We start from the raw sequence: 23,805 nt of genomic DNA on the forward strand, positions 1-23,805 counted from the left end.
TAGAAAAAAAACCCATCATTGTACTGCTTGGAAAAAAAATCCCATTTCCACTTATATTTAAGGTCCCATATAACCTCATAATGGAGCAATATCACAGAAGATTTCTTTTATAAAACTGTTTTCTTTGTTTCTTCCCTTTACAAATCTCCAGCATTATAAAGCAACTCTTATGGGTAAATATTCAAAAATGTATTCTAGATTTTATGCCTCATGACTGCCATTTAAGTTAACAGAAGTGTGATAGATAAAACTTTAACCAGCTGTTTTAATAGTCAGTGACACATTTGCACCAACAATTCAGTCAGTTGGGGAAAGACATTTATTTCTTCATTCTTAACATGTGAAATTACAAAGCATGTTCTTTGCCTCATTGCTCAAGAGAGTGTCATAGCATTACCAGTCCAGGATGTGAAGGCAGCAGATCTAAAAGCAACAGAACACTCAACATTACGACCTTTAATATGGCTCAGATGATCTTATAGCAAGTCTTTCCTCCAGGCAATAATTTGTGCTTTCAAGACTAGATTTATGCAAAACAGCTAGATTTTGCATTCCAAAATGGTTGCTAGTCATTTTCATTCACAAAACTTGTTTTCGTATTGGCAAAAAATAAACTGAGGCATTTGCTAAGATAAAAGGCAGCAATTAAAAATAAAAAAAATAAAACCACTGTTATGCTTAAATTACATACAGATCATAGAATGATACATTTTCTTCTAAAATATAATCAGAGCCGCATTGCATTTCAACTTGACAATGACAATATTATCAGATAATATAACACTAATTAGAACAGTAAAAATAATTCTTCACAAATTGTAACAAAATAAAAATGTGTGTGTGTGTACTCACAAAACTGATTATATCTGCCACTGTCAAGGCCAAATCCCCACTCTGGCACTTCGAGTGCAGAAGGTGGGGGCCTGCAAGGATTCTAAAAATTAATACTGGCCACTGCAGGCTTGTATTAAACTCCCAAGGTTACAGCTTTTCTCTGACCTTAGCTTGGTAAACGCTGCCACCACCAAAATGCAAAAAACAACAACAACAACAAAAAAAAAACATCTTTGGTCCCAGGAAGGAACACTAGGGAATTCCTCAATGTGGGGTACCCTCAAGCCCTTTCATGACCCCCCCCTCCCTCCAGGGAAGAGCTGAGAAAGAAAACAAAGGAAATTAGCTTGCTACCAGCTAATCAAATAACATGCACAAACCTCTTAGGACACCAAAAATCCAATCCTGTTCTTAAAAAAGGAAAAATGTATTAAAACAAAATGAAAAAAAAGATATACATCTGGAATTTAGGCTTTTGCTAGATTTTAAAAGAGCAATTCCAAAAATTAAGTACCCAAACTAGCTTTCCTGGGGGTTCAGCTTAAAGGTAACAAGCAAACAAAAGCACCAGGGGTTAGCACAGAAGAGATCCACAAGCCAAAATAAGAAATAAACCTGATAGCGTATAAATAAACATTCCCTGTCCAAAATTGTTTCTTCCAGGTATGGAAAATATTTTTTTTTCATACCTGGTTCAAACCTTACACAGAATCCCTGCTTATAGCATTGCTGTCCCTGCAACCCAGAGAACAACAGACAAAAGGAAAGATTTTTCCCCAATTTTAAAAAGTTCTAGCTTTCCCATTGCCTGTTTTGGTCAGGTGCCCACTTTTTTTCTTTCCTGGGGAACTTTTTAACCCTTTAACCCAGGTAAAGCAAGTAGAGAACAGCTACCAAAAGGGATTTTACAGCTAACTGGCTGGCTGGGTGTCCATCAAAGGAGCCACCCCCCCGCCCCCAACCCCGACCACCTTCATTATCACAGTCACTGTGTCTGAATAGTAGTTTAACAGTTTTATGTACTTTAAGTAACATTAGTATTTGTAATATTTACATCTATTTCAGTTTTCTGTACAAGCATTATGGGGGGATTTTCACAGTGGTCCCTCTCATTTTAATAGGAGCAACTAGACCAACACTGAGTGTTTATGAAAACATGAGAATAATTTGTCACTTGTGGAGGATCAGAGGATCTACAAAACAAATAATGAGACACTCCATCAACATATAATCCATTTGACACCTATGGTGAAAAAAATATCCTAATGCAGGTAATTTTGGAGTATGATCTAGAGTTGAGAAGCCAAATTGGGAGGAGGGGATATGGGGGTCTCTCCAGTGTCTGCAGTGACTGTTGGCTCAGGCTCTGTCATAAATATAAAGGGAAGGGTAAACCCCTTTGAAATCCCTCCTGGCCAGGGGAAAGCTCCTCTCACCTGTAAAGGGTTAAGAAGCTAAAGGTAACCTCGCTGGCACCTGACCAAAATGACCAATGAGGAGACAAGATACTTTCAAAAGCTGGGAGGAGGGAGAGAAACAAAGGGTTTGTGTGTCTGTCTGTAGTCGTCTTGGCCAGGGACAGAACAGGAATGGAGCCTTAGAACTTTTAGTAAGTAATCTAGCTAGGTATGTGTTAGATTATGATTTCTTTAAATGGCTGAGAAAAGAATTGTGCTGAATAGAATAACTATTTCTGTCTGTGTATCTTTTTTGTAACTTAAGGTTTTGCCTAGAGGGGTTCTCTATGTTTTTGAATCTAATTACCCTGTAAGATATCTACCATTCTGATTTTACAGGGGGGATTTCTTTATTTCTATTTACTTCTATTTTTTATTAAAAGTCTTCTTGTAAAACACTGAATGCTTTTTCATTGTTCTCAGATCCAAGGGTTTGGGTCTGTGGTCACCTATGCAAATTGGTGAGGCTTTTTATCCAACATTTCCCAGGAAAGGGGGAGTGCAAGTGTTGGGAGGATTGTTCATTGTTCTTAAGATCCAAGGGTCTGGGTCTGTAGTCACCTAGGCGAATTGGTGAGGCTTTTTACCAAACCTTGTCCAGGAAGTAGGGTGCAAGGTTTTGGGAAGTATTTTGGGGGGAAGGACGCGTCCAAACAGCTCTTCCCCAGTAACCAGTATTAGTTTGGTGGTGGTAGCGGCCATTCCAAGGATAACGGGGGTAATATTTTGTACCTTGGGGAAGTTTTGACCTAAGCTGGTAAAGATAAGCTTAGGAGGTTTTTCATGCAGGTCCCCACATCTGTACCCTAGAGTTCAGAGTGGGGGAGGAACCTTGACATGGTGGCACAGTGGTGGGATTAACCTGAAATCATTTTGAGATCCAGTTGAGATTTTTTGAACTAGAAATACAGATTTTAAAAAGGAATTTTTAGGAAGTCCAGAAGGCAGCTTTGAAACTGAAAGCAGCTTGGTTTCTCTCTGCTTCGTGGCCAAGCAGAGACAAAAGGGGATTATCTTGTGAATTGCAGGTTTCATTTGCCTGGAGGCAGGGTACTTAACTCCTGCAGGGAAATTCACAGTCTTCCAACCCAGAGGTTTGTTTTTTTTTTCTTTTCTTCCTAAAAGTAAATAGGGGGTGTGTGCTCTACCCATTTGCCTGGAGACAAAAGTGGCAGGGTTTTTTTTAGGATTTTGATTTTTTTTTTTTTGTTTTACAAGGAGCACAGGTTTGAAAAGAAATTTTTTTTTCTTTGGGCTGGGTAAGCAGGTTCCCAAGTAGTTCGAGGTTTTTTGCTTTAATTTGGGCCCAGAGCAGAGACAAGGGAATTGTCTTTTTCTGTAGGCTGACAATCACTATCAGAGAATAGGTATTCTATTCCAGCACAGCAAAAAATTACAGCCAAGTTTTGTTTGTTTATTTCTAAACCTCGGGTGTAAAGTTAGTTAAAAACAGAGAGGTTAGAATGGCCAAATCCTCGGCTCGACTACAGCTGGAATTAGCCAAATTTCAGGCTGAGGAAAAACAAAGGGAACATGAAAGACAGATAGAACTCATGCGGCTGGAGAAGGAGGTACAGGAGGCTGCCCACAAGAGGGAAATGGAGGCAAGGAAGCATGTGGAGGAGGTGGAGAGGATAAAGGCCCAGCAGAATATACCAACAAACCCTAGCAATCCTTCTCCAGGTACCACTTCCCATCCCAGAAAGTTCCCCACCTACAAGGCAGGTGATGATACTGAGGCCTTCTTAGAAAACTTCGAAAGGGCCTGCCTTGGGTACAACATCTCTACTGACCAATACATGGTAGAGCTGAGGCCGCAGCTCAGTGGACCCTTAGCTGAGGTGGCAGCTGAAATGCCTAAAGAACACATGAACAAGTATGAACTGTTTAAATCCAAGGCGAGAGTCAGAATGGGGATAACACCCGAGCAGTCTCGTCGGAGGTTCCGAGCCCTAAGGTGGAAACCAGACATGTCATTTACCCGACATGCCTACCACATTGTGAAACATTGGGATGCCTGGATATCAGGAGCAAGTGTTGAATCTCCAGTAAATTTGCCCTTCCTAATGCAAATGGAACAATTCTTAGAGGGTGTTCCTGAGGAAATAGAAAGATACATCCTAGATGGGAAACCCAAAACTGTAATCGAGGCAGGAGAGATTGGAGCCAGATGGGTGGAGGTGGCAGAGAAGAAGAAAACTGGTCGCAGTTGGAGCGGAGACCAGAAGGGACCACCACAGACCACACCCTATTACCGGGGGCCGCCCAAAGCCCCACCTACCTCCCAAAGAACCCTCCAGACCCCTTATCGTCCCACCACCCCATTCTCCAGCAACCCTCCTCGTCCCAGTGACCCGTCAGCTGGACGATGTTTTAAGTGTAACGAGCTGGGGCATGTAAAGGCCAACTGCCCCAAGAACCCCAACAGATTACAGTTCATTGCACCGGAATCACACCAGAGGTCCACAGGCCCAGATACCTCCCAGATACCCTTGGAGCGGAGGGAAACTGTGAGTGTGGGCGGGAAGAAGGTCACCGCGTGGAGGGACACCGGAGCACAAGTGTCAGCTATCCATGCTTCCTTAGTGGACCCCAATTTAATCAACCCAGAGATCCAAGTGACGATTCAACCCTTCAAGTCCAACTCTTTCAATTTGCCTACAGCCAAGTTGCCTGTCCAGTACAAGGGCTGGTCAGGAATGTGGACTTTTGCAGTCTATGATGATTATCCCATCCCCATGCTGTTGGGGGAAGACTTGGCCAATCATGTGAAGCAGGCCAAGAGGGTGGGAATGGTCACCCGCAACCAGGCTAAACAAGCCGTGAGGCCTAGCTCTGTTCCGGAAACTTCTATCAGGACCCAGTCAGAGGTGATGGACCTGGACCCCAGGCCAATGTCTGCAACAGCAGTAGTGGATCCAGTCCCAGAGACCCAGACGGAACCAGTCCCAGAACCGGAACCAGCCGAACAACCAACACCAGACCCCGTGTCAGCACTGAATCCAGTACTTGCAACCTCAACACCAGAGGGCCCCACCGAACCTGAACTGGCAGCAGCCGATAACCCTACACAAGAGGCTCAGCCGGAGCCTGAATCCCAACATAGTGCACCAGCGGAGAGCGGTTCACAGTCAACAGAAACAGCTCCATCCCCTATATCGCTTCCAGAGGGACCAAGCCTAGGTCCACAATCCCATGAGGAACTGATGTCTCCAGGATCAAGGGAACAGTTCCAGACCGAACAGGAAGCAGATGAAAGCCTCCAGAGAGCTTGGACGGCGGCACGGAGCAACCCACCGCCTCTCAGATCTTCTAATCGATCCAGGTTTGTTGTAGAAAGAGGACTTTTATACAAGGAAACTCTTTCTGGGGGACACCAGGAAGACTGGCATCCTCAGAGACAGTTGGTAGTTCCAACTAAATACCGGGCCAAGCTCTTGAGCTTAGCCCATGATCACCCTAGTGGCCATGCTGGGGTGAACAGGACCAAAGACCGTTTGGGGGGGTCATTCCACTGGGAGGGAATGGGCAAGGATGTTTCTACCTATGTCCAGTCTTGTGAGGTGTGCCAAAGAGTGGGAAAACCCCAAGACCAGGTCAAAGCTCCTCTCCAGCCACTCCCCATCATTGAAGTTCCATTTCAGCGAGTAGCTGTGGATATTCTGGGTCCTTTTCCGAAAAAGACACCCAGAGGAAAGCAGTACATACTGACTTTCATGGATTTTGCCACCCGATGGCCGGAAGCAGTAGCTCTAAGCAACACCAGGGCTAAAAGTGTGTGCCAGGCACTAGCAGACATTTTTGCCAGGGTAGGTTGGCCCTCCGACATCCTCACAGATGCAGGGACTAATTTCCTGGCAGGAACTATGAAAAACCTTTGGGAAGCTCATGGGGTAAATCACTTGGTTGCCACTCCTTACCATCATCAAACAAATGGCATGGTGGAGAAGTTTAATGGAACTTTGGGGGCCATGATACGTAAATTCGTAAATGAGCACTCCAATGATTGGGACCTAGTATTGCAGCAGTTGCTCTTTGCCTACAGAGCTGTACCACATCCCAGTTTAGGGTTTTCCCCATTTGAACTTGTATATGGCCGTGAGGTTAAGGGGCCATTGCAGTTGGTGAAGCAGCAATGGGAGGGATTTACACCTTCTCCAGGAACTAACATTCTGGACTTTGTAACCAACCTACAAAACACCCTCCGAACCTCTTTAGCCCTTGCTAGAGAAAACTTACAGGATGCTCAAAAAGAGCAAAAAGCCTGGTATGATAAACATGCCAGAGAGCGTTCCTTCAAAGTAGGAGACCAGGTCATGGTCTTAAAGGCGCTCCAGGCCCATAAAATGGAAGCATCGTGGGAAGGGCCATTCGTGGTCCAGGAGCGCCTGGGAGCTGTTAATTATCTCATAGCATTCCCCACCTCCAACCGAAAGCCTAAGGTGTACCATATTAATTCTCTAAAGCCCTTTTATTCCAGAGAATTAAAGGTTTGTCAGTTTACAGCCCAGGGAGGAGACGACGCTGAGTGGCCTGAAGGTGTTTACTACGAAGGGAAATGTGCTGGTGGTGTGGAAGAGGTGAACCTCTCCATGACCCTTGGGCGTATGCAGCGACAGCAGATCCAGGAGCTGTGCACTAGCTACGCGCCAACGTTCTCAGCCACCCCAGGACTGACTGAACGGGCATACCACTCCATTGACACAGGTAATGCTCACCCAATTAGGGTCCACCCTTACCGGGTGTCTCCTCAAGCTAAAACTGCTATAGAACGGGAGATCCAGGATATGTTACAGATGGGTGTAATCCGCCCCTCTGAAAGTGCATGGGCATCTCCAGTGGTTCTAGTTCCCAAACCAGATGGGGAAATACGTTTTTGCGTGGACTACCGTAAGCTAAATGCTGTAACTCGCCCAGACAACTATCCCATGCCACGCACAGATGAACTATTAGAGAAACTGGGAAGGGCCCAGTTCATCTCTACCTTGGACTTAACCAAGGGGTACTGGCAGGTACCGCTAGATGAATCTGCCAAGGAAAGGTCAGCCTTCATCACACATCTCGGGCTGTATGAATTTAATGTACTCCCTTTCGGGCTGCGAAATGCACCCGCCTACCACATTGTGAAACATTGGGATGCCTGGATATCAGGAGCAAGTGTTGAATCTCCAGTAAATTTGCCCTTCCTAATGCAAATGGAACAATTCTTAGAGGGTGTTCCTGAGGAAATAGAAAGATACATCCTAGATGGGAAACCCAAAACTGTAATCGAGGCAGGAGAGATTGGAGCCAGATGGGTGGAGGTGGCAGAGAAGAAGAAAACTGGTCGCAGTTGGAGCGGAGACCAGAAGGGACCACCACAGACCACACCCTATTACCGGGGGCCGCCCAAAGCCCCACCTACCTCCCAAAAAACCCTCCAGACCCCTTATCGTCCCACCACCCCATTCTCCAGCAACCCTCCTCGTCCCAGTGACCCGTCAGCTGGACGATGTTTTAAGTGTAACGAGCTGGGGCATGTAAAGGCCAACTGCCCCAAGAACCCCAACAGATTACAGTTCATTGCACCGGAATCACACCAGAGGTCCACAGGCCCAGATACCTCCCAGATACCCTTGGAGCGGAGGGAAACTGTGAGTGTGGGCGGGAAGAAGGTCACCGCGTGGAGGGACACCGGAGCACAAGTGTCAGCTATCCATGCTTCCTTAGTGGACCCCAATTTAATCAACCCAGAGATCCAAGTGACGATTCAACCCTTCAAGTCCAACTCTTTCAATTTGCCTACAGCCAAGTTGCCTGTCCAGTACAAGGGCTGGTCAGGAATGTGGACTTTTGCAGTCTATGATGATTATCCCATCCCCATGCTGTTGGGGGAAGACTTGGCCAATCATGTGAAGCAGGCCAAGAGGGTGGGAATGGTCACCCGCAACCAGGCTAAACAAGCCGTGAGGCCTAGCTCTGTTCCGGAAACTTCTATCAGGACCCAGTCAGAGGTGATGGACCTGGACCCCAGGCCAATGTCTGCAACAGCAGTAGTGGATCCAGTCCCAGAGACCCAGACGGAACCAGTCCCAGAACCGGAACCAGCCGAACAACCAACACCAGACCCCGTGTCAGCACTGAATCCAGTACTTGCAACCTCAACACCAGAGGGCCCCACCGAACCTGAACTGGCAGCAGCCGATAACCCTACACAAGAGGCTCAGCCGGAGCCTGAATCCCAACATAGTGCACCAGCGGAGAGCGGTTCACAGTCAACAGAAACAGCTCCATCCCCTATATCGCTTCCAGAGGGACCAAGCCTAGGTCCACAATCCCATGAGGAACTGATGTCTCCAGGATCAAGGGAACAGTTCCAGACCGAACAGGAAGCAGATGAAAGCCTCCAGAGAGCTTGGACGGCGGCACGGAGCAACCCACCGCCTCTCAGATCTTCTAATCGATCCAGGTTTGTTGTAGAAAGAGGACTTTTATACAAGGAAACTCTTTCTGGGGGACACCAGGAAGACTGGCATCCTCAGAGACAGTTGGTAGTTCCAACTAAATACCGGGCCAAGCTCTTGAGCTTAGCCCATGATCACCCTAGTGGCCATGCTGGGGTGAACAGGACCAAAGACCGTTTGGGGGGGTCATTCCACTGGGAGGGAATGGGCAAGGATGTTTCTACCTATGTCCAGTCTTGTGAGGTGTGCCAAAGAGTGGGAAAACCCCAAGACCAGGTCAAAGCTCCTCTCCAGCCACTCCCCATCATTGAAGTTCCATTTCAGCGAGTAGCTGTGGATATTCTGGGTCCTTTTCCGAAAAAGACACCCAGAGGAAAGCAGTACATACTGACTTTCATGGATTTTGCCACCCGATGGCCGGAAGCAGTAGCTCTAAGCAACACCAGGGCTAAAAGTGTGTGCCAGGCACTAGCAGACATTTTTGCCAGGGTAGGTTGGCCCTCCGACATCCTCACAGATGCAGGGACTAATTTCCTGGCAGGAACTATGAAAAACCTTTGGGAAGCTCATGGGGTAAATCACTTGGTTGCCACTCCTTACCATCATCAAACAAATGGCATGGTGGAGAAGTTTAATGGAACTTTGGGGGCCATGATACGTAAATTCGTAAATGAGCACTCCAATGATTGGGACCTAGTATTGCAGCAGTTGCTCTTTGCCTACAGAGCTGTACCACATCCCAGTTTAGGGTTTTCCCCATTTGAACTTGTATATGGCCGTGAGGTTAAGGGGCCATTGCAGTTGGTGAAGCAGCAATGGGAGGGATTTACACCTTCTCCAGGAACTAACATTCTGGACTTTGTAACCAACCTACAAAACACCCTCCGAACCTCTTTAGCCCTTGCTAGAGAAAACTTACAGGATGCTCAAAAAGAGCAAAAAGCCTGGTATGATAAACATGCCAGAGAGCGTTCCTTCAAAGTAGGAGACCAGGTCATGGTCTTAAAGGCGCTCCAGGCCCATAAAATGGAAGCATCGTGGGAAGGGCCATTCGTGGTCCAGGAGCGCCTGGGAGCTGTTAATTATCTCATAGCATTCCCCACCTCCAACCGAAAGCCTAAGGTGTACCATATTAATTCTCTAAAGCCCTTTTATTCCAGAGAATTAAAGGTTTGTCAGTTTACAGCCCAGGGAGGAGACGACGCTGAGTGGCCTGAAGGTGTTTACTACGAAGGGAAATGTGCTGGTGGTGTGGAAGAGGTGAACCTCTCCATGACCCTTGGGCGTATGCAGCGACAGCAGATCCAGGAGCTGTGCACTAGCTACGCGCCAACGTTCTCAGCCACCCCAGGACTGACTGAACGGGCATACCACTCCATTGACACAGGTAATGCTCACCCAATTAGGGTCCACCCTTACCGGGTGTCTCCTCAAGCTAAAACTGCTATAGAACGGGAGATCCAGGATATGTTACAGATGGGTGTAATCCGCCCCTCTGAAAGTGCATGGGCATCTCCAGTGGTTCTAGTTCCCAAACCAGATGGGGAAATACGTTTTTGCGTGGACTACCGTAAGCTAAATGCTGTAACTCGCCCAGACAACTATCCCATGCCACGCACAGATGAACTATTAGAGAAACTGGGAAGGGCCCAGTTCATCTCTACCTTGGACTTAACCAAGGGGTACTGGCAGGTACCGCTAGATGAATCTGCCAAGGAAAGGTCAGCCTTCATCACACATCTCGGGCTGTATGAATTTAATGTACTCCCTTTCGGGCTGCGAAATGCACCCGCCACTTTCCAAAGACTTGTAGATGGTCTCCTAGCGGGATTAGGAGAATATGCAGTCGCCTACCTTGACGATGTGGCCATATTTTCGGATTCCTGGGCAGACCACCTGGAACATTTACAAAAAGTCCTTGAGCGCATAAGGGAGGCAGGACTAACTGTTAAGGCTAAGAAGTGTCAAATAGGCCTAAACAGAGTGACTTACCTTGGACACCAGGTGGGTCAAGGAACTATCAGCCCCCTACAGGCCAAAGTGGATGCTATCCAAAAGTGGCCTGTCCCAAAGTCAAAGAAACAGGTTCAATCCTTCTTAGGCTTGGCCGGTTATTACAGACGATTTGTACCGCACTACAGCCAAATCGCTGCCCCACTGACAGACCTAACCAAAAAGAAACAGCCAAATGCTGTTCAGTGGACCGGAAGGTGTCAGAAGGCCTTTAACAAGCTTAAAGCGACACTCATGTCTGACCCTGTACTAAGGGCCCCAGACTTTGACAAACCGTTCCTAGTAACCACAGATGCATCCGAGCGTGGTGTGGGAGCAGTTTTAATGCAGAAAGAACCTGATCAAGAATTCCACCCTGTAGTGTTTCTCAGCAAAAAACTGTCTGAGAGGGAAAGCAACTGGTCAGTCACTGAAAAAGAATGTTATGCCATTGTCTACGCTCTGGAAAAGCTACGCCCATATGTTTGGGGACGGCGTTTCCACCTGCAAACCGACCATGCTGCACTAAAGTGGCTTCACACCGTCAAAGAAACTAACAGAAAACTTCTTCGGTGGAGTTTAGCTCTCCAAGATTTTGATTTCGACATCCAACACATCTCAGGAGCTTCTAACAAAGTGGCTGATGCACTCTCCCGTGAAAGTTTCCCAGAATCAACTGGTTAAAATCGTCCTTGAGATGTGGAAAATATTGTTAGTCTTTATGTACTTGGTAGTATATTTAGAGATGCATGTGTCTTATTAACTCTGTTTTCCTAGAGCTCCAGGAAGAAATCCCAGCCAGTGTTTCACCCTAGCTGAGATTTGGGGGGCGTGTCATAAATATAAAGGGAAGGGTAAACCCCTTTGAAATCCCTCCTGGCCAGGGGAAAGCTCCTCTCACCTGTAAAGGGTTAAGAAGCTAAAGGTAACCTCGCTGGCACCTGACCAAAATGACCAATGAGGAGACAAGATACTTTCAAAAGCTGGGAGGAGGGAGAGAAACAAAGGGTTTGTGTGTCTGTCTGTAGTCGTCTTGGCCAGGGACAGAACAGGAATGGAGCCTTAGAACTTTTAGTAAGTAATCTAGCTAGGTATGTGTTAGATTATGATTTCTTTAAATGGCTGAGAAAAGAATTGTGCTGAATAGAATAACTATTTCTGTCTGTGTATCTTTTTTGTAACTTAAGGTTTTGCCTAGAGGGGTTCTCTATGTTTTTGAATCTAATTACCCTGTAAGATATCTACCATTCTGATTTTACAGGGGGGATTTCTTTATTTCTATTTACTTCTATTTTTTATTAAAAGTCTTCTTGTAAAACACTGAATGCTTTTTCATTGTTCTCAGATCCAAGGGTTTGGGTCTGTGGTCACCTATGCAAATTGGTGAGGCTTTTTATCCAACATTTCCCAGGAAAGGGGGAGTGCAAGTGTTGGGAGGATTGTTCATTGTTCTTAAGATCCAAGGGTCTGGGTCTGTAGTCACCTAGGCGAATTGGTGAGGCTTTTTACCAAACCTTGTCCAGGAAGTAGGGTGCAAGGTTTTGGGAAGTATTTTGGGGGGAAGGACGCGTCCAAACAGCTCTTCCCCAGTAACCAGTATTAGTTTGGTGGTGGTAGCGGCCATTCCAAGGATAACGGGGGTAATATTTTGTACCTTGGGGAAGTTTTGACCTAAGCTGGTAAAGATAAGCTTAGGAGGTTTTTCATGCAGGTCCCCACATCTGTACCCTAGAGTTCAGAGTGGGGGAGGAACCTTGACAGGCTCAAACTGAATCTGTCAATGTATACATATATTTATTCTAAAAATAAACAATCAAAGATGAAGGGGAAACAATATTGTCTTGGCTAGTTTACGCTCATGATTTTGTTATTGCACATTTAGCAGAAAAAGAAAGTTGATGGCTAGATTGTAACTTTCCAGTGTGTTCATAGTTAGATCTAGCTTGTGACTGTTTGGCCCCCAGAGTGTACTAGAGAGTGAATTCATACTTGGGCATTCCATGACAGAGTAGCACAAGCTGCTAAAGATTTTAGCAGACACATTTTCTGATTTCTTGCCTTTAATGCCCATTTAAACTGATTACCAAATTATGATCGGTTATGTTTGATACTGTTTATTTTATGGTTTTTTTCTCTTTTTAAAAGTAAATCATCCTTCTGACAGACTGTTATTCAGGAACATCATGAAGCCTGTCTTGAGAAACATAAATACATGTTGGAAATTCTTGGTTACACAGCACACAGTAAAAAGGGAAGAAGATGCACTATACCCTAGGTTTAGGATTACCTAAACGTTTAGGAAGGGGTGGGGGGCATTGCTGGAGGTGTGTGTGTACTGGAGGAATATTTGGTGGGTGTTGGAGAGGGTACCTGCATCCTCACTCTTGAGGTGGAGGGATAGTATTGCTTCCTGTCATGCTGGCAGGGTAGCTGGTGCAGGCCCAGGACATAGAGCCATCCATCCATCAGCACCTCCCTACTATCCCCCCTCCCAGTGCAGGGAGCCAGGTCCTGGGTGGGAAGAATCTGGCAGCTGTGGCGGCAGCAGAGGGACCAATTGGAACTGGAGCCAGCTCTTTCTGAGCTGCAACATCTTTTCTACAAAAAAATCCCAGACATTTCCTCTTATTTGAAAAAATCTGCCCGGACAGAGGACATAGGATCAAAAAAAGAGGAAATGTCTGGGAAAACCCAAATATATGGTAACCCTACCTTGGCTGCAACTGATGTAAAACATGGAGTATAACATATGGCCATGAAGAAGAATCAAGTGTAATGATCATTTAGTATAAGAGGTTATAGTATAAGTTCCTCACATCTTTAATAGTTACAAAACCTTATCAAACATTTTATTTACAAAACCATATCATACTTAACAGTTACAGTTGTCTTCAAGATAGTCATTGAAGTTTACAAACTAAACCATAGCCTTGAAATGTCTATCTTTGTGTATGTGTGCATGTGTCCTAATAAAATTGATTCAGCTTGAAATACTCAAGGGCTGAAAAACAATTTCACCTTGTATGACATAGCTCAGAGAATTTCTCAATGTGTTAAGCAATTAAAATGCTCAAACCTTAAAAACAAAAAGAAACCAGGCTATCTGTTTCATTTTCCTCCGCTATCTAATGGTAATGGTCTTATTCAACCACCCTTACTAATGGAAATGTGTACTTGGGGAGGGTGTGGTCATATTTGGTAAACTCAGTTGAAATACTCCCATAAGTAGGTGATACAAGGTCAAGACATATATTGTAAACACTAGACTCTGGTTAATAATGATGACCTTAGAGGCAATAGCTTACATTCATAAACTTTGAGCTGCCAAGGCAACTCATATTTTCTGCTTTTAAAAATAACTGTAGTCTTCTAAAAAGAAAATGAGTACTTGTGGCACCTTAGAGACTAACCAATTTATTTGAGCATAAGCTTTCGTGAGCTACAGCTCACTTCATTGGATGCAAGTGAGCTGGAGCTCACGAAAGCTTATGCTCTAATAAATTTGTTAGTCTCTAAGGTGCCACAAGTACTCCTTTTCTTTTTGCAAATACAGACTAACACGGCTGCTACTCTGAAACCTGTAGTCTTCTAGCCACTATTTCTTGAATGAAGTAGAAAGAATGAAAATCTGTATGGGACATTAGCACAGAGAAAATGGCAGATATTTGTTGCTGTGCATCTTCATTTCACAGTCAGACACTTAGTTGCAAGATAGTCTATGATATGCATACATGTACATACTCCAGTTCCCAGTGCTAAAATCCCATAACCTCAGCATATCCTGCTGCAATCTGTTTTCCTGACATCCTGCAAATATATCAGAGGAGGCTGTCCCATCTTTTGGCTTGGAATCCTTTGAAACTTTAGTTGATTTTAGCTTTCCCCTTGGGTACTGAACCAATTTCCTTCTTAACATCATCCGAGACACTTATTTCTATGTGTTCCCCAGTTTGCAGACTATGAAGATCTCTTAACTGACCCTGCAGTGCTAAATAATATTTGTAATCAAATGTATATAGATGTCCTGGAAAGCAGAGTAGTGAGGTCACTTGAGTCCTCTTTATCAATTCCCACCATGACATCTAGGATGCATAAAACCTTTTATTTTTTTTTCATTCCTTAAAGATGCATTCAACCTTTCTAACTGCAACTGCATTATTAAGTAAACAAGGATATAGTTTGCAATAACCATGGCCAAAACTCCCTGTTCTGTAATCCCTGAGTTCAACTCAGATGAAGCAGTAGTTAGAAAACTCTGTAGACTCCACTACGTCATCTGATCACCGAGGTAGATTTCACATACACTCTGTCCAATCAACTATCTGATTCCCCTTTAGAAAATGTAAATGTCCCCTTCCTTCCTTAAATTAGGAAGGACATCAAAAACATCCTTTAACACAGCAACATCACACACTACTTATAAGTAAGTTTTAGCAGCTTGTAACCCTTTTGGTTGCTTCGCTCCGTCAGTTACTGAAGCTAAAGAATTAAAATCCCCCAATTAAGAAAAAAACCTGTCAAGACATCAATAAAAAGGGAACAACCTCTACAAAAAAAGGTCTTCCCTCAGCTTGTGACACTGGTTCACAGATGGTGACAGAATAATACCTCACACTCAAATAAGAGAAATCAACTAATAAACCCCTTCCCAGCTGTAATACTGTTACCTTCTGCACTGACACTGCTTAAGTATAAACCTCTGCCCCTACACCACCATACATATCAAGCCCTGTGACCGAAAATGAGTTGCTCTTTCTCCAATCCCTCTGAGCTCCCAAAACTTTATGCCTACAACATTGTCTTGTTTCCTGGATCCCCATTAGATCTAAATCTTACCCCACCAATAACAGAAAAAATCATTTGCCTCGGGCACATGCTCAGGATGGAATGAGCATTCCACACTTCAATTTTAGTCCCATCTGATAAAGACTCAGGGCCAAGTCCTTATAGTGAGGGGAGGAGGGGTGCAAGAGCTTCATTTAATTGGTTGTAATGGACGAAATTACATAGTATGGTTGTCAAATAACTTTGCATGGATTTTTGAAGGATGTATGCAGGCTTGCTAGCAGAATATTTATTATCTGAATAGATGAAATGTGACAAAGAAATACCATCCAGGGAATAAACCTCTCAGGAAGTAATTTAATGGGCTCCCCTAGGATGCTGATCAAGCACCCTAGTTATATCAACCTTTTTAGGGGGAAGATGTGACACACATAGCAATATCCTGCCACATCCCTGAAGACCTTACTGAATTAAGTATAATATCTTTGGGGCTCATTGTATTAAATGAATGGTTTGTGTGACTGTGGGACAGGACAGAGTGTAACCTCTCTAGGGGGGAGATGTAACAGAATGGAGACTTGGGAGTTCAAAGGACTATGTTTAAAATGTGCTGGACAAAAATGGACATTTGGGGACAATAAATGTTGAGTGGATTTCCTGGGGAGTACCTAGGGAGAGGTTAATATGAACAACCCACCTCTGGTTATGTAAAAACCCAGCCTTCTAAAGACTATGCTGTGAGGAATGGGTCACTGTCTGCTGATTACCTGTTCCTAGAGACCAGAGATCAGATGCCCAAGGTCTAAAAAGAAATGGGTGCACTGCTCACTCTCTGTTCTGGTTCTGACTCAGAGACAATTATGAACTTGTAACCATAGGGAAAACCCAGTTCTGGGATTTAAAGGACTGACACCTACCAGAGCCCAAGACTGGAGTTTGTGTGATACCTGATAAGTTTTTTTTTTTTTAGCATGTGTGCAGGTTCTTTTATTGCTTTTAATATTTTTTCACTGTAATGCTTTCACCTTAAGAATGAATGTGCTTGCTTAGAAACAGCTGTGTGATAGTTTATAGCTGCAGGGAATTGTGCTGTTCATAACATTCTGAGAGAAAGCAAAGCAAAGATATTTGCCTGTTCACGCAGTCTGGCTTGCTGGAAGTTTCACAGTGTAAGCAAGGAACTTTGCAGTCTTAAAAAACCCTGGTCAGGAGGGAGCTTGACACAGAGAGGTGATGGCTGAGAGCCAGAAACCTTTCAGTGGGTGCCATGGAGGGGAAATCTAGGTGCAGATACCCTGAAACAATGACACTTGTAATCCCTTTGTAGTTGCCTTCTTGCTGATACTAAACCCTCTGCCTTACCCATCTCTCTTATTATTTCCTTTCTTTTAGCCACTTTTTCTTTGTTGACTCTCAGGTGGGAGGCCTTCTGAGTTCCAAGATGGTGATCCCAACGCTGACAGATTTTTCTGAAGTTGCTCAAACCTAATAACCCCGTGGTCCCTTTCCCCAATGAATGCACAGTCTCAAGTCCCTGCTTTCCCTCATCCGTAACAGCAACTAATACAGAAAAGCTGTTATATATTTGAATTGTAAAAATGCAGTGTGTTTTGGAATATTGTAGGCCACCCTCAGTTACAATAACCCTAGCAGTCTCCTTGGATCATTTCTTTCCCTGTCTGATTTCAAGAAACTCTTCTGTTCCTGACATTGAGTATATCAAAAACTGATTCCTAGCTATAGGGGCTGCCATAGCCATAGCTTTTCAATCCCTCCTTTTTGACTGGGATTGCTACATAATTAATTGTGCCTGTAGATGTTCCTCTCCCAGTTTCTCTTTCCCCCCACTAATCTCCCCCATTTTATCATTGCTTATATTCTCAACTGTATCACCTTGACTTTCAGTGGGTCCCCACTCCCTCACCTGACTGCTTCTCGAATCTATTAGTAAAGGGCAAGGTCACAGGAAAATAAGAACAGCCATACTGGGTCAGAATAATGGTCCATCTAGCCCAGTATTCTGTCTTCCAATGGGGCCAATGCCAGATGCTTCAGAGGGAATGAACAGAACAGGCACTCAAATGATCCATCCCCTGTCATCCACTCCCATCTTCTGTCAAATAGAGGCTAGGGACACTCAGAGCATGGAATTGCATCCCTGCCCATCCTGCATAAGAGCCATTGATGCAATAGCCTCCAGGAACATATCTAGTTCTTTTTCGAACCCTGTTATAGTTTTGGTCTTCACAACATCCCCCGGCAAAGAGTTCCACAGATAGACTGTGCATTGTGTGAAGAAATACTTCCTTTTGCTTGTTTTAAACCTGCTGCCTATTAATTTCATAGGGTGACCCCTTCTTTGTGTGTTATGTGAAGGAGTACATAACACTTCCTTATTCGCTTTCTCCTTGCCAGTCATGATTTTATAGGCCCTTATCATATCCCCCCTTAGCTGTCTCTTTTTCAAACAGGAAAGTCCCAGTCTTTTTAATCTCTCCTCATATGGCAGCTGTTCCTACCCCTAATCATTGTTGTTGGCCTTCTCTGTATCTTTTCCAATTCCCATATATCTTTTTTGAGGCAACCAGATATATACACATTCAAGATGTGGGCATACCATGGATGTATACCGAGACATTATGAAGGTCTGACCTTCCACTCAAAGTAGGGAGGCCTTGCCATACAAACTCAGGCTTGCATCAGTCTTTTCAGGACTGCTTGGAATACTCTGACTCCCTGACAGAGGGAAGGAGGAAGTGCCCTTACAAGGCTGGGTACTTTTCTTTACTGGGGCATGCCTCTGGGCACTTCCTATAAACATGTCCACTTTTCCCACCTATGCTGCATTTAATGAAGTCCCTACAATCCTCAGTCTTATGTGCATTGGAATGACAGCACATGCACTTCCTCCCACCACAGCTCTTGCTGTGGTGAACAAATGTAAAAGGTAAAACAAATGCTTCACTGCCTGTGATACCTACAGTAACCCCTCTCAGAACCTAAATTAAACAAATTGGGGAGTACATACTGTATTTACTTTGAAAAATTCAATGTTGCCTTTAAATTCATCATTCCAAACCCTAAATCAATCATAAACTTCATCTGGAGGCTGCAATACTTTAATATAGCATGAGACCAACTGAAAACATCTATTTTCTGTGTTATTTTCATTGTGGAAGAAAATAGTCACAGAAAGAATAGGAGGTTGAAGTAAAGAAATGACCACTGTATCATCCCAATTCCTAGTCCCCTTCCTAATTCCAAACTGTTCCCAGAAAAATTTCACTTCAGAATGTCAGTAAAAGCTCACATTGAATTTTCTGCTGCTTTCCAGCTATACCACAGCTGTCAGCTGTGCAGGAAAGAATTTTGGGATTTTAACAGGAGTTCCAACAGGAAAATCCCAAGTGGGACATTTGTTCATATCCCCTGTGTAGTGTAATCGAATCAGATACTGCTGCCATGGCATCTTGGGATAATGCTGCCATTTTGAGGATGTGATCTCAGAAACCTGATCCTCACTGGCTGTGCCTGCCACATAGGATTTCTTCCTAGGCAGCCCCTCATGGGACCCATGGCTGGAAAGGTCCTTCCTTATTGTCACTGTTCCTCCATCATGAGATGCCTTTGTGCTCCCTCATCAGCATTGGGACTTCCCTTTGTGTTGCTGGGAATCTCTCAGCCAAGAAAAAACAGATTCTAAATCTCTGAAGATTCTAGACAAAAAGCAAAAATGTTTCTTTTTGGCCACTTTTCTCTCTGGTCGATTCATATTACAGAGGGAATCCCAGTACGACACCCCTCTCCACTCGTAAGGGAAGGGGGCACAACAGGCCTGGCTACTGAACTGACCTTTACCATTACATTTCCAATACAGCCCAACTGTGGCAAAACTCTGCTTTATTCCTGACCCTCTTCCAGACCCCATGCAAAAGAGGATATAGAAGATATGCCCTTAAGCCATTTCCCAAAGTAAGAGGACCTAAGTTCCACTTCCTCCATACCAGGGGCTCTCTCCGGCAGCTGCTCCCCAACAGTATGTGCTCCTTTTTGAACACATACTGCATTACCTTTCCCTTCACTCCAAATCCTTTCCCATCCCCGCAGTGCAGTTCCCAAGTCAGCTTCCCCACAGGTACCAGATCATAATGTCAACAGTTAGTGCCACAGGATCCACCAGTCTGTAGACAGTATCTTCTGTATCCATCTCCAAACAAAAAGACTCTTCTATCGTCACATTTCAAAGAACTTACTGGAGGAACAATGTCTCCTTCAGACCCACCATCTGAGGCTAAAACCATACTGGAGAACTCTCTTTGTCTCTGGTCAAAATGACTCTTTAAGACAGAGAGTGCAAGAGGGAGAGTTACGATGAAAACGTGTAGGCAGCCTTTAACCATAGCTCCCACGAGTACTCCAGCTACTGCATATTTAGGGATAAGTTAAAGTATAATTCAGGCATTATTTTGATTTTTTTATTACTTGCCAACAGCATATTCAGTGCTGAATATGACACCATGGAGCATGTAGTACCTGACACAGAGAGACATTCCATAGAAACAGACAGACAAGTTTGGAAACAAAATCACTATGTTAAGTGCTAGCTTAGAGCATCTCTGTCTATTTTTTTTTTTAATGGGTTGGCAACAGCAGTTTTAGTGGCAAAGTCTATAGTTTGTAGGTCTCATGGAAGAAATAAGTTTTAAACATCTTAGTTCAATCGCATATAGTTGACAGCTCTTAAAGCTGAGGCTGAAAACAGTAAAGTTGCCCCCGCTGATAATTCAGTTCCCAAAAGGCCAATAGTTAAGCATTGGCTGGTTTAGAGAAGACAGGTGTGAGTTAGTTTCCTGTTGCCAGGCAACAGGTTTCTATGTGGCAGTTCTCCTTTCCGAAAGGAACTGTATTTTGTTCTGTCTGTGAGTGCTTACACACAATGCACTCTGTTATGCAAAAATAAACTCCATTTGCACAGCCAAAACATTTATTTCATTCATTAAGAAAGGATGCTGATGCCCAAAAAATTCTCTCTCCTTCTCACTGGGACCCTAGTTCCTTTCTATAAACTATTATTCTTTGGTCATCTTTCCAGTTTTGTCAGTTTTCATGCAATTAATCTTTCAGCAAGGATTTTTTTTCCCCTACATCTTTTGGCCATACCTCTATCCATATTTAAAAGGCTGTTGAAGGTATGGATTTTGAACATACAACCCAAAACTAGGACATTAAATTACTCTAAATAAAAGTAATTTTAATGTACACACAAGAAATAATCTGATTTTTAGAGAGATTTTAAAAGGAACCCCCTATTTGACAGGTTTTTTTAGATGCTATTAAAAATGTTGATTCCTTTTTTTGGGGGGGGGGAGGAGTGGGAGAAAGTTCATTGAAGTGGACTAAGGCTCTTGTTATTGCTGATAAAGTTTGAGCTTGTTTACTAGAATAGAAACCAAGATGGGAGAGAAAAGTAAAGCAAAGATAGAAAATGCAGCTTCTGTCTCTCGTGTTGGCTTTTTCTTGCAACCTCACTGCTTGAAAATCATAGAATCATAGAATATCAGGGTTGGAAGGGACCTCAGAAGGTCATCTTGTCCAACCCCCTGCTCAAAGCAGGACCAATCCCCAACTATATCATCCCAGACAGGGATGCTTTGTCAAGCCTGACCTTAAAAACTTCTAAAAAAGGAGATTCCACGACCTCCCTAGGTAACCCATTCCAGTGTTTCATCACCCTCCTAGTGAAAAAGTTTTTTCCTAATATCCAACCTAAACCTCCCCCAATGCAACTTGAGACCATTACTCCTTGTTCTGTCATCTGCTACCACTGAGAACAGTCTACATCCATCCTCTTTGAAACCCCCTTTTAGGTAGTTGAAAGCAGCTATCAAATCCCCCCTCATTCTTCTCTTCCGCAGACTAAACATCCCCAGTTCCCTCAGCCTCTCCTCATAAGTCATGTGTTCCAGTCCCCAATCATTTTTGTTGCCCTCCGCTGAACGCTTTCCAATTTTTTCACATCCTTTTTGTAGTGTGGGGCCCAAAACTGGACACAGTACTCCAGATGAGGCCTCACCAATGTCAAATAGAGGGGAACGATCACGTCCCTCGATCTGCTGGCAATGCCCCTACATATACATCTCAATATGCCATTGGCCTTCTTGGCAACAAGGGCACACTGCTGACTCATATCCATCTTCTCGTCCACTGTAACCCCTAGGTCCTTTTCTGCAGAACTGCTGCCTAGCCATTCGGTCCCTAGTCTGTAGCGGTGTATGGGATTCTTCCGTCCTAATGCAGGACTCTGCACTTGTCCTTGTTGAATCTCATCATATTTCTTTTGGCCCAATCCTCTAATTTGTCTAGGGCCCTCTGTATCCTATCCCTACCCTCCAGCGTATCTACCTCTCCTCACAGTTTAGTGTCATCTGAAAGCTTGCTGAGGGTGCATTCACACCATCCTCCAGATCATTAATAAAGATATTGAACAAAACAGGCCCCAGGACCGACCCTTGGGGCACTCCACTTGATACCGGCTGTCAGCTAGACATGGAGCCATTGATCATTACCCATTGAGCCCGACAATCTAGCCAACTTTCTATCCACCTTATAGTCCATTCATCCAGTCCATGCTACTTTAACTTGCTGGCAAGAATACTGTGGGAGACCGTGTCAAAAGCTTTGCTAAACTCAAGGAACAACACGTCCACTGCTTTCCCCTCATCCACAGAGCCAGTTATCTCATCATAGAAGGCAATTAGATTAGTCAGGCATAACTTGCCCTTGATGAATCCATGCTGACTGTTCCTGATCACTTTCTTCTCCTCTAAGTGCTTCAGAATTGATTCCTTGAGGACCTACACCATGATTTTTCCAGGGACTGAGGTGAGGCTGACTGGCCTGTAGTTCCCCAGATCCTCCTTCTTCCCTTTTTTAAAGATGGGCACTACATTAGCCTTTTTCCAGTCATCCGGGACTTCCTCCCATTGACATGAGTCTTCAAAGATAATGGCCAATGGCTCTGCAATCACATCCGCCAACTCCTTTAGCACTCTCAGATGCAGCACATCCAGACCCATGGACTTGTGCTTGTCCAGCTTTTCTAAATAGTCCCGAAACACTTCTTTCTCCACAGAGGGCTGGTCACCTCCTCCCCATGCTGTGCTGCCCAGTGCAGTAGTCTGGGAGCTGACCTTGTTCATGAAGACAGAGGCAAAAACAGCATTGAGTACATTAGCTTTTTCCACATCCTCTGTCACTAGGTTGCCTCCCTCGTTCAGTAACGGGCCCACACTTTCCTTGACTTTCTTCTTGTTGCTAACATACCTGAAGAAACCCTTCTTGTTACTCTTAACATCTCTTGCTAGCTGCAATTCCAGGTGTGATTTGGCCTTCTTAATTTCACTCCTCCATGCCCGAGGAATATTTTTATACTCTTCTCTGGTCATTTGTCCAATCTTCCACTTCTTGTAAGCTTCTTTTTTGTGTTTAAGATCAGCAAGGATTTCACTGTGAAGCCAAGCTGGTTGCCTGCCGTATTTACTATTCTTTCTACAAATCGGGATGGTTTGTCCCTGTACCCTCAGAAAGGATTCTTTAAAATACAGCCAGCTCTCCTGCATTCCTTTCCCCTCATGTTATTCTCCCAGGGGATCCTGCTCATCAGTTCTCTGAAGTTGTCAAAGTCTGCTTTTCTGAAGTCCAGTTCTGAAGCACTGTTCCACTCCAAGACTTGGCAAACTTGTACCATTGTTGAGTTTATTTATGACATCACTTTAGCTGCTTCTTAGGTCACAGGCTTACAACAGTGTTCCAAAATCTATAGTCTTGTTTATCTAAGCCAAACTCTGATTAAAGAGCAGGCAAAAGGAGAGGGGTGGGAAAGAGAAGAAATAAGGCGAGAAAGGGAAAAGTGGGTGGTGGGCAAAAAAAAAAAAAAACGACTTGCAACCCTGCTGATATTTGGAATGTAACCAGAGCTGGTGGAGGTGGTGATGTCATTTGGTTCCCTATTTCTGTCTCTGTCTGGTCAGAACATTCATCATGATCAGGACAAAAAAGTTCCAGTGGTGTTAGGGTAGATCCCAGAGTCCCAGGAGAAAGCAGCATAGCAGCCATGATGGGAAAACTTACTCCTTCCCTCTTTCAGTCAACCAGCGTCCACATGCAGTTGTCCTCTCCAAGTTTTTTTCTTTTAAGGACCCCAAAAGGGAGTTATGGAGTAATTAGTCTATCCCCTCATTATTTTACCCACCAATTATGCCTAATTTCCAACACTCCAATTTTGGTTCAGTCAT

Source organism: Lepidochelys kempii, chromosome 1 (assembly GCF_965140265.1).
Source record: "Lepidochelys kempii isolate rLepKem1 chromosome 1, rLepKem1.hap2, whole genome shotgun sequence".
Lineage (NCBI taxonomy): Eukaryota > Metazoa > Chordata > Testudines > Cheloniidae > Lepidochelys > Lepidochelys kempii.